Genomic DNA, 18,314 nt, shown 5'->3' with positions numbered 1-18,314 from the left:
CTTTAACGAGGTACAAACACATACATGTATAAAATTTGGATGACTAATTGCAATAGCCCTGTATGTGCCTACATTGGGCCAAAGTGCATGCTCAGGGCAGTAGGTACAGCCCTGATGGTGTCAATCTGTGTTCCAGGAATAACTGCAGGTGGCACTCAGTGCCATGGTCTCGACAAGGTGGAGATCAATTAAAGGCTGGACTTGATATCTCATAAGTCTCTTCCAGCCTAACTGATTCTGTGATTCTGTAACAGAATTGTGAATGCACTACCCCTAGATGTGGGCACATATCTATTTCAGGAGCAGGAATAATCTTCAAAGGGACAACCAGGTCAAGAGTAGGTGAGGGGGGATGCAAACATACATGTTGGTGAAATTATTTTTCTAGGTAGTTCCAGAAGTGGGTATTTTTAGAGGTAAAAGCTCTTGTCACCTTTAAAAAGGTAAAGATTGCAGTAATCATGGTACATTGAGAGTTAGAATTTCTTAACAACAGCTCTTTTACAAACACATACAGAACAAAGATGTAGTAACAATATAGATAACACAATATATAACAAAGTTAAAAGCCGTTAACAGCTTGACAGGTTTTTCTTTCATTATGGCATTTTTAAACTATTTTTTTTAATTGCTATTCCAAGAAGCAATAGTGTAACTATGTACAGATCTTTGTTGTTTTGGTTTTTTAAAATAATGAATCCATTTATTTCCTGAACCAAGTGGTACTACAGCCAGCTTTATATTGTAAGAGGAATTAAATCTGTGATGGCCAGAAGGCAGATGTTGTGCCAGCCCGGGAGGAGAACTCCTTTCTGCATGAGGTTGGGAAAAACAACCTGTTGGATTCCAGAAGTCACAGGAAAGTCCTGGAAGCTTGGGAAAATGCTGCATGTGTGAGTGGAACTGAGAGAATATAATTCTCTTAGGCATTCTTCCAAAAGAACTGAGTAGCAGAAAAGCTCAGCTTCTTGCTCTCCCTTCTTCTCCATGCCCAGAGGCCCAGAAGCTGAACAACTTCTTTTTCTTATACAGTTCAGTCCTAATTACTTCATCCTGGAGTAAATAGCCCTTTCAATCACAGGCTATCCCATGTTAACTGGAGAAGAATTTACTGAAATAGCACAGAGGCAATACAAATTTCTAGATAGTTTTTTTAAATTTTTGAAAGCTGTAACCATGGATAATAATGACTTTTCTACTACAGAGCAGATACTTGTGTAAACAGCATTCTTTGGCAATAAATTGCATATTTAAGAGTTCCATTTCCTGTGGTCTCTGTAAGATAGTACATCAACTTCAAACACAATAATAAAACTGACCAATTCCCAAGAAAAAAAACCTGAAACAGCTACTTTTCAGGTCTTGCCAGTGACTCATAAATAATAATACAAGCACCGATCTGACATCAACAAAATTACTGTATTATCTTCTGAGTAATCTTTGTGTCAGTGAATCATTTACTAGCTTAAATTCTCCTTATCTCCTAATTTTTAGACAGCATGGAGGTAAAAACAAATTTAAAAACAAAATGTGATGCAACTGAAACGTTTGTGCTCTAATGCCATGTAGATTGTGCCTTTCCAAGTATCTTTTACCTTTCGAAATGTTTTTTTTTTTTTTAATATTACCATTATAGGAATGTGTGAATATTCCTTTAACCAAAAGGCATTTGCCATGGCTCTGTGGTGGTAGATGTCAGATTTCTCCTGATGGTCTCTGTCAGTAAAGGTAGTGATCAAGCTCTGAGCATGATGTTCCCCTTCCCTGTGATTCTCACTTAGCACAATTTCCTCCTCACTCAGCACAGCAGTCAGGACACCACCTTCAAGGAGGAAAACTAAAAAAAAACCCACAGCAAAGCACATCACATTAATATTTCTTGCATAGCACTCTCTCCTGAGGAACTTGGAAAGAAATCTTCATTAATTTAATGTAGAGGGGTAATGAATTTTAATAACTTTGGAGCAGTGGCAGGCAAATCTTCTCCCCTAGATACTCCAAGGTAGAGTCAAAGTTTGAATTTTAGATGAGACAATCTCTACAGGCTGTACTTTAGGCATGGCCTTGTACTGTGGGAAGAAAACCAGACCTGTGTGAAGGTTTGGCTGAGATGGAGTTAATTTTCCCATCGCAGCCCTCACAGTGCTGAGCACAGAAAGGTGCTGAGAACTCACGAGTGTTTGGGTGCTGCTGGGCAGTGCTCTCACAGCACCAAGGCTGTCTGCCCAAATCAACCTCCATCAGCCCCAAAAGGCAATTAGGCTGGGTCTGGACAGGAGCCTGAGAGGGGACACATGCAGGACCCAGGCGGACCAAAGGGATATTCCGTTCCATACGGCATCTGCTCAGCAATGAAAGCTAAGGCAGAGGTTGGAAGGCACTCAGTTTTTATGGCATTTGTCTTCTAGGGCAGCCTTGCATGTACTGAAGTCCTGTTTCCTGGGAAGTGTCAGACATTGGCTGTTGATGGGAAGTAGAGACTAAAATCTTTTTTTCTCCTTTGCTTCTGCACCCATGATCTTTGCTTTTGCTTTATTAAATTGCCTTTATCTTGACCCATGAGATATTTTTCTATTTATTTTCTCCCCAGGCCCTGTCCTGCTGAGGGAAGGGAGATTATATAGATGTCCCTGGATCAGGAGATCTAGGGATAGAGCACCTTGCACAGACCCAAAGTCAATACACCACAATGCAAAAAAAGGCTTTTCAACAAACCCTGAGAAGGAAAGGCTCCAAAGCAACTATTAAAGAAATAATTGTCAGAAGTTCTTTCCATCTACATGTTTTTCTTTTTCTCATGGCTCTCGAATTCTTAGCAAGAACAAAACCAAATACTGCTCCTGGGAGCCTCAGAGTTGTATTAGGCTTGAGAACTACACTGCTTTTAACAATGACATAGTGTGTATGAGGACCTAATCCTTCCTGCAGATAAGTTGAGCCATTGCCTAACATTGCCAAAGGCTTCTCAGAATTGTTTTTGCTATTAAAAAAAGAGCAAAGAATCATGGAAAATCAAAGAAGAAATATCAGTATAGGAAAATTAAGAGAAAACAGAGAGAAGCAGTTGAGACAGACTTTAAATGAGAAAGTGACAGGCAATGGTGAATTGGAAAAGAATCATTTGAATACATAAAGCATTTAATCACACAATTAGTGACTGAAAGGAAAATCAGTGCCAGGCTTGCTGTGATAGTGACTGATCGCAAGGCACACAGGAAAGGAGCTGTGGTAACAGTGGAAAGATAACAGTTTCCATTCCTTAATAAACAATATTTCCTCCCATTGCCCTTACCTCACTTCTTAAAGAATATGGGGTGGGCATAATTCTCATTCTTTTATCAAAAATCAAAATTTGTTTTGAAGGTGAAGGAATACTTGACAGAAATATGGTGAAATACAAAACCAGGCAAGCACATGCCACTTCTTCTTGCTTCAAAAAGTAAATCAGTACACTTGTACTCAACCCTGTCTTGTCAAATGGATCTATTATGAGAGTTAGCTTCACATGCATGTACTTTGTGATTGTTGTAGCATGTACACTCTTATATAATCACAATTATTATAATTGCTATTGCAATAAATCTGAATATCTTTGTGGTAAAGGCCACTTAAAGTAGAGTTTTGATTATTTTTCTATAAGGGACCTGCACTTGAGGGAGAAGAAACCAGGAGTTTCCATTGCTATGCTTGTCACATATAATATAGTGTGACTGTCGTGGTTTGACACAGCTAAACACCAAGCACACAAAATCTAATTATTTGCATAAGGGGAAATAAGGATTACTGTGGAAAGCAGAAAAGACTGCAAGGCAAAACAGGCTCACATTTAAACAGTTACAATATAAAGAAAGTTGATTACTAGCAGAATGCAAAGTGAAAAGAGATAATAAGGAAATTAAGGCAAACTTTCAAACTCTTTTCTTTCCCAGTGCCTCCCTCCTTCCCACCGACCCATGCCAGGGATAACAAAACATGGGATTTAGTCAGTATTGCATTTCTTAGGAGTCTCTTTTATGCTTAAGGAAAAGAGTTTCTTCTGCTGTGCCGTGGGATTCTTCACAACCCAACAGTCCTCCCGGAAAAACAATCTGCTGAAGTGAAAAAAAAATCTCTCCCATGAAATCTTACGAAGTCTTCTCCCACTGCCAGTCATGGGCCATAACATAGGGTTTAGTCTTTTAAGGATGAGTTATTCTAGCCTGAAAACAAAGGCTCTCTTCTTCAAAATCGCTAAAAGCCTCTCACAGCTTCTACATAACCTGGCATAGGCATTTTCTTATCTTCACAGGCCACGAGTGGATTTTCCATCCCCCCATGTACTTTAATGAATTATAGAGAAAACAGTCTGTAATATTACAGTCCTCGCCACTGCTCGCAAAGAGAACTTTAAGCTCCAGCACTAGAAGCGCCTCCGCCCTCTTTTCCCGCCGCCATTTTGGCTTCCTCCCATGCGACTTGACTTTTCCTTTCTTTCTGACCTTGGAGTCACCACGTTCTTCTTTCTCACGTCACTTACTTGTCTTTTCTTTCTCGCTGAAGAAAAGGTGGCCTTGTCGGCTGCGTGTGGTGTTCTTTTCGTTTTGGCACGAGCTGTGCTGGCTGCAGAGGCCCCACCGGCCCCCGCCGGCTCCGTGCGGGGCTGCAGCGGCTCGGCTGTAACCCCGGTCCCAGCTGCCCGAGGCTCCGGGAAGGCTTTTTTTTCCCCGGCGGCTTCATCCGTGCCACCCGGCTCTCCACAGGAAGAGAAGGACAAAAGGGAAATTTCAGTGCCTCCGTGTCCTTTAAATATGCAAATCGCCGTCCATGAACTAAGTTTCAACCTAGTACAGTGACAAAACACAGCTCTGATGTCCTAGTGACTGTGATCTTGAATTAAATAAGCTACTTGACTACAGGCTTTTAAGGGTTATACCTGCTATAGCTGAATTGGAAGAGAGATGCTGGATGATGTATAGAAGTGTTCTCTTACAGCTCCTGTAAGATCAACTGCATTGGACCTCTTCCCACACTTTGGAGAACAAGCAGCAGTTGGAAGGCACAGTCTGTTTACTCTGTTTAGCTTTTACAACTCTGCTGTCTCCCAAATAGATGCTGCTTAAACTGCTTAGAAAATGACATTGTTGAACTTTCCATGGCACAGCATCCTCCTGTGTCATAGGATAATTAAAAGTAAAGCAGATTCCAGAGCTGGTACAAAGGGAACAACCCAGTATTCATGTTGGGACTTACTGAAGTATTTAATGAGTACTCTCAAAGCCATTCCTCTTTCTTCACTACTTGTGTAAATCTAGAGAGTGGCACAAGCACCTGTATGTGTAAACATTTATATGTGCATTTCTATTTATATGTTATTGGGTAAATGGCTGATGTTTTGAATTATAAATCTTTCAGGACTTAAATTTATTGGATTGCATAATTTGCTGGTTTTGTTCTGTGGCTGTTTGAATACTACATACATTACAGAATAGGCACATTTTCTTCAAAGTATTTTATACTCTGGTATTATTCATGGAATCATGATATTGAATTGAATCCAGGAACACTGTATCACTCACATGGTTTTACTTGGTATGGGGTTTGGTTTGGGTTGGGTTTGGGGTTTTTTCATGTGTGTGGACCAAAAAAACTTGATACAAGAGCATTCAATGAGCATTTGATAGCTCATCAGTTAGCATCTTTGAGATCCTTAGGCATTTAAGCTTAGTACATTTTGTGTCTTCAGAGGGGTTTGGTTTTTTTTTTTTTTATTTTGAATGATTTCTTCTTTTCTGCTGGTTTGGGCTTGTGTAGGGTTGAGGTATTTTGGGGGAGAGAGAAGTAAAGTGTCTATATCATCTGATTACAAAACACAGATGTTTAAAATGTAGTTATTTGCCCACTTAAGGATGAGTAAATTTAGGATTTTTTTTCCTCGTGATGATTTAGACTGTCCATTTCTTACCTCCATTTGTCAGCAAATAAGTGGATGGCCATGAACAGATGAGTTACCACTGTGTTTTACAGTCAACCTCTCACAGTTCTCTCAGAAGGAAAATCAAGGCTTGGTATTTTTCTTTCACTGACTGACATATTTCAGCAGCATATCTTTTTCAATATTGCATCTGAGAACAAATCAAAATTACAGACTTCTTGCATGTACAAATCTTCAGGAACTTTCCACACAAATATCAGATTCTATACAGAAAAAACTTGAGTAATGACTTTTCCTGTATACTTCAGAGTTTGTTTTTATAAGCATCTAAACTAGTTTCTCCTCATTTTGTACTATTAAGAAAAAGCTATTCTTTCATATAAAATGTTTACCTCTCTTAGAAATTTCATTACTCTCGATATTGTTCATGACTATTGGATATCTAAAAAATGAAAAACTCATCTGTAATGTAAATGTAACAACTAATAAGTTATGTATTCTAGCAAATAAATAATTTAGAATATTTACTGGGAGTTTAAAACAGCTACATAACATGCATCCAGAAGAACACATCTAAAGGCTGAAAAGAATGAGAAATAACGTTAAAACTATAGGGATAGAAAAATATAGATATAGAAAGCTCCTCTACAACTGTAAAATGCAATGCAAATCAAATAGTCTCAACAAGTAGATTGTGTGTGAGCATGAAACCCCACCAGAATTCAAATATATTCATCTCTATCCTCAGGCCACTAATGTCTACAATCATTCCTTTCATTTGCTTTCCTTTTGCACTCTTATCTTCCAATTTCAAGTGTTCATTCTTCTCTCACAATATTTTTTGTCTTCTTTTTATATAAGTAGGCTTATGAGTGTTATCAATAATATATTGCGTAGCTTTATCCTACCATGGAAAAATGTAACAAGACTAACTCATTATTTCACAAATAAAGACTTGCCCAGCTGAAAAGATACACATCAGTAGAGCAGAAGATCAAAACATATTGTCAGAACAGAAGTTCCTTTGAGAAAGAAAGTGTTAAAAAATATATGCAGAAAGTGTAAAGGTTATGAATTTGCAGAAATATAAGGTGGTGGAGATTCAACAGAGATACATGGGCAAAACCAAACAGAGACCTGAAGTCTTTACAGCCAGACAGTGGAAAAATATCAGCAAGTAAGACAAATTCATGTAATAATCCTCTTGCTTCTAATATAAATTAAAGTTTATTCCAAAGAAATAACAAAACCACATTGCATTAGGAAGGACTGACTGACATCAAATACACGATGTGACCCCAGCCATGCAATCATTAAAGTCAACTGACCACCTCCTCAACTCTAGCAGCTAATCCATCAATCTTTCTAACCTCTAGTCATTTAGGAAAATGTATTTCAATACGGAATGAAATACATTTGAAAATATATTGAAGTGGGATTTTTCTATGTTATTACAAATTACATGGATTATTTAAAGTAGTTCATTTTTCATTTTATTTTGTTGTGCTATCTGACTTCATTCGAGTTTAGCATGGATTACAGGTAGATTCAGTTTCTCTACACTTATAACCATTCCTAAAACTATTTTATACACATTATCTGTATAATGTGTATCTGTAAGGTAATAGATCAGAAAATACTTCCTTATCTCTTAAGGCTAAATGAAGTTATTGACCCATCAGAGACCACTGGTAAACAGCAGTGCTGAAGTGTTATTTTTCTGTAAGACTTCTATTTCCTCAGAAAAAAAAAAAGTTTTATTTTGTCAAGCTCTTTGGACAAGTAAAAAGGGCTATTTCTGTGTGTTTCACACCTTGTAAAACTGTTAGCAAATTCTTGTACTACCCACTGGTACCAAATAAACAACATCACTAGGTCACTTCTTGATTCATATGCTTGTAATAATGTTGACATAAAGTGTTATAAAATTTGTTTTGGATTGATTAAAATAAAAGGTGTAAATAATTGCATCAGTCCTGTGATTACTGATCTTTGAGATAATATTGACATACTCCAGTTGCTTGTATAGTCTGGTGAAAAATGAGAAAATTAGGGGTTTTTTTTCTAGGGGAACACTTTCAGCAAAACAATAAAAAAGTTTTTTTTCTGGAATAAAGAAGTTTAAAAATAGTTTACCATTTAACTTTGATGTTATTTAATGTTTGTAAAACAGTTGTAAAATGTACTTTGACCAGTGATGCACAGAGAAGATAGGCACAGTTATTTCTAGGTAGGAGACAGGGGCCATGTGGCTCCTGATTCAGCTGCTTATTAATTGTCAGGAAAGACCCATCCCACAAAAACATAATGTCTGCCAGATACCATAAATGTATGTCCTAGTAAAACATCCCTAGATGCCTTTGTTTATGCTGTTAGACTTTTCTAGCTCATTAGAAGGAGGCTTAGGCAGAAGGTTAACTGTTGTGGAAGAAGGAGAGTCAAACACTAACCTCTAGAAGTAACTGCCTGCAGCTGCATTCCCACTGAGATTTCATGGGAAGGGAGGTGCTGTCAGTAGGTGAATATGAATGCTGCAAATTAAAACTCAGTTATAGCACTTTTTAGTGGAGGACTACCTTCCATAATTTTTCTCTTTTTTTTTTGGTAAGTTACAAAATTTCTTTTAGAACTCCAAACAATGTGAAACTGATTGACATTTCTCTAGCATGGGTGAAATGAATTGAGCTGCAGACAAGGAAATAAGTGCTCAGTTGTCTTCTGAATTATTTTCAGTCTACTTTAGGAAAATTTTGCTACACATATATGTAGTCAACTAATAATTAATTGTGCTATGTGCTCAGAAACTAGGTGAAGGAGTGGATGCAAGAATTTTATAAAACAGAATAGAGAAAAGGTCTTATAAGCCAGAAGAACATGTGATTGAGAATTATAAAAATTATGAATAGAAGATCATTAGATGAGCACTTTTAAAATATATTATCAAATTAATTATGTTAATACATTTTGTATTTAGCAATTGTTGCAGATAGAGATGAACTTAAGTGCTGGAGGAATGTAAGAGACCGATACGGATTTTGTCTGTACTCCCCAAAAGGCTGAGGGCATATATTTTTAATGGATAGAGACTTCTTATCATCAGATACTTCATATCACACGTATTACTACCTCTTAATATTTTTTCCTGTTCCTTGTCCTTAACTATCTTTTTGATTGAATTATAGCAAGCCTTCTGAAAATGTATGTAAGAAGGAAATGTTATGACTGCTCTCAGTAAAGTCCTACCCAGCTGAAAAATTCATATCTTGCAGAAAGTCCTGTGATGCTAAAAAAAGAAACAATCTCACAGTGCTGTCTTTTATTCAGTCATGAAACACAGAAGGGTTTGCTCTCTTCAGTAGCCTATTTCCATGATATTTGTGAAAACGGTGTTCTCCATCAAATCTGTGTGATACAGATTAGTGGTAACTTCAGAAATTAAAAAAGAATGAAAGACAAAGGCATGTATATATAAAAAATTCATGTCATGTACCACACCTCCTTAGAGAAACACATTAACATGTCTTTCAAGTAAAAAATAAGGATGAAGGCATGTTGGGTTTTTTTTCCTGCAGAGGTTAGATTGTACTTACACTACATTGAAATCTGAATTTCCTGTGTTTCTTAGATTTGCTTTTGTTTAAAATATGGAGGAAAATGGAAGTATCTACTTCCTTATATTGAGAGTTACCTCCTTTTGTTTCAGAATTGGTTAAACAATTTGCCTAAGAATTTTTTATCCAAATAATGTGAATGTGAAATTGAAATTTTAGGCATTTCACTGCAGTTTGATCTGCTGTGGCTCAAATCACCTGTAAATGACATTTCCCTCTGGTGGCATATTGGTCTGTGTGGTGCTTTAGTCAGCTGATGACCTTAATTACAGAATCTGTAATTCAGTACATGCTTAGATAGGGAAAGAGATTATATGGATTTTTTTTGTTTGTGTGCAGTCAGTGGGTTTATAATACATGGCATTGAAACTGCTGTAAAAAAACCTAGTTCTTCATTGAGGTGAGAAAAAAATAACATTAAACTTTACATTATCTCAGCTGAAGCTATTATATATGACTGCTTTGTGTATTTTTATTACTTTTGTTGACCAGGGAACAATAGAGAAGAATAGTTTTAATATAGCCAGTGCAATTTTCTCAAGGCAGAAAAAAAACGGATTGCATTTAAGGAACAGTGCTTCTACTAGCAAAAATAGAAAACAAGCAAGCAATTAACATAAAGAATATATCCATATTCAACCCTTCCTCTAAGTATGCATTGTAATATACTGAAACAGAAAGTCTATTTAGTTTTATTTTATGAACAGAAAACTCTTATACTTCATCTGACAATTAATTCCCATAGTCCAATATCTTCCTGTAATGTTTGGGCAGAAACTAGTGATTGATAATTACACTTAAAAATATTTGCAGGATAATTTAGGGGAACTCATAATTCCTGTCCATTGATGACTGAGTACAAAATCCTTTATTTTAGTATAATTCCTCTTCTCTTGGAATGTGCATTGAATTCTACAGCCTGATATCCAAATAGATGTATTTTATGGTATTAGATTTACAACTGTCCATTTTGTTTTCTGTAATCTTTCATTAAAAAAAAAAAAAAGCATATTAAAAACCAGAAAGATTTTATAAAACCTAATTTTTTTCAGAGAGCAATTAGTAAGCTGTAGGAAAGTACGTTGTCTCTTAGTATGGAAATGAACACCTATATTTTTAATGTGACATTTGAAAAATAACTAGGATATGTAATATATGCATTAAAAGCAGAACCTAGCTGTGAAAAGTGAGATAGAGATTATTTTTCAAAAACAAAACTAAGGTATAGATACAGTCAATATATATAATCTTGGTAATTCAAGTACAATGGTGTTGACCTTGTATTTTGGTTTTTTCCCCACCTAAATTGACACATATGAAATTTTCTTTTAATAAGCATATAGGTAATTTGAAGATGAGAAATCATTGAAATATTTTGCTTTCTGCAAGAGAATTTAGTCAAGAACATTTTTATGAGCATAGCATGAATTTGTAGTTGTTTTTCTTGAAGTTCCTACCATAGCACAAGGTGTTCTTGATTTCCTGTTAAGTCATTGCTCTAATCTACTCCCAGCTGGACTAGTATTGGCATTTTCCAGATCTGGATGATGACTATCTGAGAACTGTATGGATCTGATAAGGAGTAGGTCAGAAGGCAGCCCACCCTGGATTCAGGTCTCCATTCTCTTAACACCTTGTCATGATTAGTTTTCCTAATGAACCAAATGAAAGTTTTTCGCTACTTTGGTCCTCCATGAAACCATTTTTTTTCCGTAATATAGTATGATTAAACTTTAAACTTGTTCAAAACTGCAAATTCCTAAGAAAATGAGTTTTTTACATTCCAAAGAACACTTATGAAAATGCTGTAGGTAACATCTCAAAACAATGAATCAATTAAAAACTTAGCTTTTCATAGCATATTTTGATATCATTCCATGCCTCACACCCCACTGAGCCCAGATTGGATTTGCTTGGGTATGTTGGGTTGAAAGGTGTTATCAACCATTTGCTATTAAGCTCTTTATTATCTTGTACTGTCTGTCTTTTCTATGAATGTTATCTGGTGTTCATTTGGTTTTTAATCTTGGTAATAGCTTCTTAGTACCTTTTCTGCTGTTTCAGTAATTGTTTTATGTTCTTTCTTATTGTTGTGAATTAGCTGGGTTTAATTTATGTGATAATTTATATCAGAAAGGTCTGTGCTGCGTAGTTTTTCCCCTTAAGGGCTCCCAATGGTGTGTTTTGCTTTCTTTTGCACTTGTTTTTTGTCAGTTCAGACAAAACAAAACCTATTTCCACTAATGAAGATGTACTTGAATTTGTAATCTGGCTGGATGATGGGTCATGCTCTTCTTGGCACTGGAGTGGGAGCAGTGCAACAGTGGGTCAGTTTCTCAGGCAAAACAATGGGATATACTGTAGTTACCACTCCATAATCATAGAATCAAGAATGGTTTAGCTTGGAAGGGATCTCGTTCCAACTCCCCTTCAACGGGCAGGGATCTTCCACTGGACCAGGTAGCTCCAAGCCCTATCCAGCCTGGCCTTGAACACTTCCAGGGATGGGGCAGCCACAGCTTCTCCAGATGTGTTCCAGTGCCTCACCACCCTCACAGTAAAGAATGTTTTCATAATATCCAATCTAACCCTACAGCCTTTTCAGTTTGAAGCCATTCCCCCTTGTCCTGTCACTCCAGGCCCTTGTAAATAGTTTCTCTCCATCTTTCCTGTTGGCTCCCTTCAGGTACTGAAAGGCCACAATCAGGTCACCCCAAAGCCTTCCCTGCTCCAGGCTGAACAATCCCAGTTCTCTCAGCCTTTCCTCATAGCAGAGCTGCTCCATCCCTCTGATCACCTTGGTGGCCTCCTCTGGACTGGCTCCAACAGGTCCCTACCATCATTTTGATTGTAGCTGCTGCACATCTGTGGCAAAGACAAAGGGCTGAGACCTGCTCCATATGGTCATTTGTCATCCAAGACTGCACTATATCTATGAGCAGATCCTGCTGGTTTTACTTGCCTGGTTCTTATGAGCTCCATGGGCCTGACAGCCCAGTGAAGTGACTCATCCACTTAGATCCTCTTCCCAGATGCCACAAGGACTGGAGTGAGGGAAGGGCTCTGGCACTAGAAGGAAGGAAAATGAGAGCAGGGCCACTCTGATGAGCACAGACAGAGTAGTTTTTCTGTCTGGCCTCAGCAGCTGACTTAGAAAGTGTCTCTTGTCTCAGTGATTTGCTGTCCCTTGTTCACTAATTGCTGCTCTCTCCCCCTGGCAGGGGGAGATCATGTGCACAAAGCCAGTGTTTGAGGCCAGACATTCATTTCCCTTTGGTGGAGTATGTCAGCTTCTATAGATATTTCTCTTTTTAAGACTTTCAGGCAATCCAGACATTTAATATTTCCCCTGGAAGTTCACTGTATTGTATTCTTATCCAGAAGATAGTGTGTGGATATTTTTCTTAATTAAAGAACTCTTTTAATTTTACAGTTCCTAGCTATCTGCAAATGCTTCTTTACAAGATAAGATTGTATTTGCCTGGTTAACTCACTATTTATTGTCCCAAAACTCCCTTTTCCCCACTGGAGTGTATATTTTCTTCTAATCTGCATGTTAACAAATGTACATTTGTAAATGGAACCTATAGATATAGAATATTATTGGCTCTAGATTTTTAACAGATATGTCATTGTTCATCATTTGTGCTATTACCTAGATTTAGTCTCGATATTGTTCTACAGCACATTAAAAATACTTTTGTGATTCTAGCATTAACATAGCTGGAGTTGCTCTGTCCCTTGAAGGCTGTGTGAAGAATAGGCTGATTTCAATATTATCCTATTTCAAAAATTTTCCTTTTTAAAAGGTTATGGAATACTCTCAGGTCTTCTGAAAAAAAGTATCTTTGTGAGAAACATTTTCAATATATGTATATATTTAAATTCTACACATTTTATGAAAAAAAATTAATTTTTATTAATTCTCAGTTTTTGAGTTTTCCTAATTTTTATTTAATTCTCATCACTTGAGTAAAAATGTGGTTTATTTTCCTTTTAAAAGTCCATAAATATTTTAAATTTGGATTTTTCTATTTTTTGCCTTTTCCTGTGATACCATTTTAAAAACTGCTTATTGCACAGGAAATGGCAGATGGATAAAATTGAAGGGGGAAAGTTGATACAGTTCTGCTGAAATTTTTAATTAAAAATTCAAACAGGAAATATTACAACTGCAAAAATGTATTAGTATTACTGTATTTATAGAGATAAAGAAAGTATGAACAGCTTTTTGAAGTGTTTCAACTAGTTTTGTTAATAGATTTTTTTTCTCTAGGCATCTGAATCTGAACTTTGGCACAGATTTGACAAAAATCTGAAATCATGATAATGGTTTTCCATTAAAAGATTAGATATTTTTTTAAAAACCTGTTGCACCACTGTTTGACAATAATTTGTATATACTGTCTAAATTGCTCACTACTTCTGTCTTTGTAAAACTAACTTTTTGACTCACTTTCGTTAATTTTTTGAAGAAAAGATAAACTGATTTTAAAATATTTTATAGCAACGGGTATGTGTACTATTATTTGTTACATAAACTGCTCAAAATCAGTTGGGGGGGTCTTGGCAAGTTTTTTAGCAGGTTTTACTACTAATTCTCTTACCCAATTTTATATAAGAATGTAACTGACAGGAGTAATTAACAGGATTGTTGTGTTAGTAGTTCTCCATAGGAAAGCTGTGCCAAATACTAACTCCCATGTAACATTTACAGACAAGAATTCTATCTGCATTGGAATGTCAGTATGTAATTTTATCTGCAGATTAGGTTTTTTTCGTCTCCTCTTTGAACCACAGTGATCACTGCAGGTTGCTGATCACCTTTGCTTTCACATCTATCTGTTCTTGTTTACTTCTTATAATTTCAACCCTTCTATTTAGCTCTTTACAAATTAATCTTCAAATTTGATGCTGTTTTTCAGCAGAAGCATTGATATCTGTCACAACCAGTGTAAGGATTTTTAGAACGGATTCATATAAATCCTTTGAAATTCTACTTTTTTTCTTATGTCACAACTCAAATTTTCCCAGTTGTTCAAATTTATACATTTGTATTTCCTCCTCAGCTAGTAATACTGGCTTTAACTCACCGTGTTTACGAGCTACTGAGGTCGTACATCCACCGTGTTTCTGTCAAGTCTCCTACATAATTTTTCCCTGTTAGTCACAGCTTCCAATTTCTCCTTGTTTGTCCTTCAAGCTTCTTGTGTTAGCATGCAGGTATTTTATTATATTTCATATATGCCTGAAAGCTCTCTGGGATTGATGTATCATCATCCTTGTGAAGTATTTGAAAGTTCTTCATACTCGTCTTCTGCTAAAGAGCTTTTCTCCTTTCTCCTCCTTACCATGCTGAAGAATATTATTTATTTAGTATGTGTGATTGATCCAGCCACTAAATCAGTGGCCCAAACCAACCAATTCATCTGTATTTATTCAAATCCACTGTTAGTTCTCATCACTGCTTAAAGGCTGCAAAACACAAATGTATATCATGCTGTGCCAGTTTGGACAAATTTGGAGGAAAATATCCTCTGATAGAAGGCAGGTTACAACCATCCCTCCCCCACCAGGTTTGGGAAAAAAGAAATTTTCCTCAGAGGAAAGTGAAAGAGATAAAAACTATTTCTTTAACAAACACACAGGAAAAGGATAATAATGGTAAGTAATAAAACCTCTCACTGTGGAGAGAAACCTGGGAAGATTTCAGAGTCCTTCTGTAGGTGTGGTCTCTCTCCTCCTCCTTGGAGCTGGATCAGTGTGGGCCCACCTCCGGGGCCTTGGTGGAAAATTCTTCCAGTGTGTTCTGATGTTGAAACTGTCCAGAAGAGAAGAAGGGAAAAACTGAAGTCTCAGGAAAACAAAGTTCAACTCTCCGTCTCCCTCCGGAGAAAAGGAGCTGAAAGCTGGCTGAAAAGCAAGAAGGATGCTTCCTCCGCTCTTCTTGCCACAGCAGGATGCAGAGGAGTGTGTGTCTGTGTCCTTGAACAACTGTTTTGAAAAGTTTGCTCAGTTTTTTTCCTCTCCCCCCTCTCAGGCTCAGTTTAAAGGCACAGAAAGGCACAAAGTTAATTTCTGGGCATAGAGGAGCGATAGGGGATACAACATCATAAAGTCACCCCAAGACACTTGCTTAAAGAAAGAAGGAGAGAAGGGTAAGAGATATTGAGAGGGATTTAGGAAGATTTAGGTTGCTGCCATAGCATCGTACAAAACATGTTTGTCTTATTCCCTAAAGAATTATAACTTGTGTATTGCATGAAAGAAAGTAGAGGGATTAGGGTTTACACCAATTATCTTTATGCCAAGAAAACCCTCCCAAAATAACAACAGAGTATGAATTCTGGTGTCCCATAGCATGAGAGGCTAAAACCACCACTTACTGATGGCAGGGCCAGGCTTCCCATGGCCCCTTTCCAGCCAGCCTGAGGCTGCAGATTCTGGGAGTGGGTCTGCCCTTGCCTTCCTCATTTCCAAGCCACATGGACCCAGACTTGACATGAATAAAATGAGCATTGCATATCAGCAGTAAAAATTTTGCAGAGAGTGAACAGAAATATTCTATTATCAGGTATCTTCAAAAAGCAGAAGTTTCCTTCAGTTAGGATTGCAGTATGAAGGGGGGAAGGTAGGGTATGATCTAATTAGGTTTTCAATAAAAATTATCTGACAACTAAATAAGCAAAAATAACCAATGGACCACATAAAAATTAGTTATATAAAGAAATGTGAAGAAAATACTGGTGACAATTATAACCTGAAACCTATGGTCAGAAATTTCAAAAGTAGAAGCCTCCTTCTTTCAGCTAATTGTGCATAGACCTTGCAGTTACAAGGGCAAAACCTTCCTGAAGAAATGACAGCTATCATTCACTAAGGCTGTAATCTTGCAAATGCAGCCATGTGACTAATCCCCACTGAAGTCAGGCATCTGCTTATCCCACCTTAGTAGGAGAGTAGATCAGGAACTCCAGATTGTTCTGTTTTGTCTCAGGGGGAAAAGGGAAAATAATTAAAATTACTGTTCAAGAGAATGCAAATAAGGCTGGCTCATAAAATGAGCACAAGGGCATTTGTTAAAATTACCAGGCAAACAATTTAAAATTAATAAATGAAAATGTTTGTTAATGTAATGAATAATTAGACTGTGAAATTTACTGTTAAATTATGTTATTGATGCAAATAGCTGAGCAGGAATAAGAAAAGATTTATAAACTGCATATGAATAAGAACTGCATAGGCAATAAAAACAGAATGGGCAGAAAAATATTAGGTGCTATTGGCTGCCATAGTGCATGTCAGAATGCAATGCTCATCAGCTGTGGTCATGAAATAAGGGAAATGAACTTCCCTGTATCTCTATTTTCCTTTGTCATTGAACATCAGGCAGGATTTATGTGCCACTGAGCATCTATTTTCTCTACCCTGCCGCATACTTTTAGCTAATAAGTTTTGATTTATAATACTCTTGAAAGTCTCATGCTGTAACTCAGCAAAATTTCAAACCCTTATTTGAAATTTTGAAATGCTAAAATGCTAGTTTGAAAACTCTAAACATCCATATTAAAATATTTCCCTTTTAAGTGTGATCAGTTGGACAGAAATAGCCAGAAATATCAGAAAAGTAGAAATATACAAGTACCGCAATACCCACACTGCCACATGCTTTAAAAAGGGAACAAGAAATGCCATCAAGCCATATGATCCATAGAAGCCTTCCAAAATAATTTTGCTGAGGTTCAAGAAGAGAGGTTTACAGTCCTGTCTATAAATCATTTTGATGTTTTCTAAAAGACCAACGAAGTGATAAGGTTAAAATAAAGTCTTTTATTTCTCCGAGTAAACTTTATCAGAGTGAAACATGAAATCACTTTGATTTTGTAACCAATATTCTTTATGAATTTTCTGCTTTTGCATACTAATTATCTGATAACCCCTACAGTTATCACAGGATTTTTTTCTGTCTGACTCTGTGGCACTTAGATTACCAAAGGATACTTTCACAGAGAAGGAACTGAAGAAAGAGCGTTAGTATTCCTGAAAAACTTGCAAAGTAAGTTTGTGATATTTCATCTGGGAATGTACTTCTTCTTTGCCTAAGGGACTTACTGTCTTTTATGAGGCCTGCTTAGTCTAACACAGATTTTTAAAGAGAGAGAGAGAGAGAGAGAGAGGACTAGAAAACATCTGTAAGTGACTAACTTGAGGTAGCTAGGAGGATGATGAAGTGACAAAACAATAAAAAACATACCTGTCTCTTATTCTGTTGAAAATCTTACCACATCCTAGTGCTATGGAACATTTTAGGAACCCACTGATGCATTTAATCTGTACTTGTGTTTACTCATGAACTTCTGTCTGGAAAATGAATGATATAATGAAAAGGATTACACGAAACTGCAATTCATTCCCCAAACTTTACCATGAATATGTGGATGGTTCTTGTCCTCGGTTGGGGTCAGTTTAAGAGTAGCATTAACCCTTACTCCAAGTGTACAAAATGAAGTACTTCCCCTCATAGTACCAACTGAACTGATGAAACAAACAGGAAGAGTCAGCTTTCATCTCTGATTTTGGGGCACTGCATAGACATGAGCCCACCCTGGTCAAAACTAGCAAATTTGTACTGTTGGTCCAGTCTAATGCTTTCCCCACTTCCCAACCCTCTGATTCATGGACCTGGTTAAGGACAGTATATGGACCCAGCTGAGAAGTCTGCTGTGATTAATGCTGCTGTTGTATAAGGGGCAGATGGCACAACACTCCTTGGCTTGATAGAGTTATCAATT

The 18,314-nt window shown here is 36.9% G+C and overlaps 1 long non-coding RNA gene across 1 annotated transcript; it reads right to left on the bottom strand.

The window, feature by feature from the left end:
* Positions 1 to 438: 438 nt before the first annotated feature.
* LOC109144585 lies at positions 439 to 12,030 on the bottom strand. Its single transcript, XR_002045443.3, has 2 exons — positions 5,942 to 12,030; positions 439 to 4,731 (listed from the first exon to the last, which is right to left on the bottom strand). It is a non-coding gene; the product is annotated as an uncharacterized LOC109144585 (long non-coding RNA).
* Between the last annotated feature and the right edge of the window lie 6,284 nt (positions 12,031 to 18,314).

This window comes from Corvus cornix, chromosome 1 (genome assembly GCF_000738735.6).
Source record: "Corvus cornix cornix isolate S_Up_H32 chromosome 1, ASM73873v5, whole genome shotgun sequence".
In the NCBI taxonomy this organism is placed as follows: domain Eukaryota; kingdom Metazoa; phylum Chordata; class Aves; order Passeriformes; family Corvidae; genus Corvus; species Corvus cornix.
This window is presented reverse-complemented; position numbering and strand designations above follow the sequence as displayed.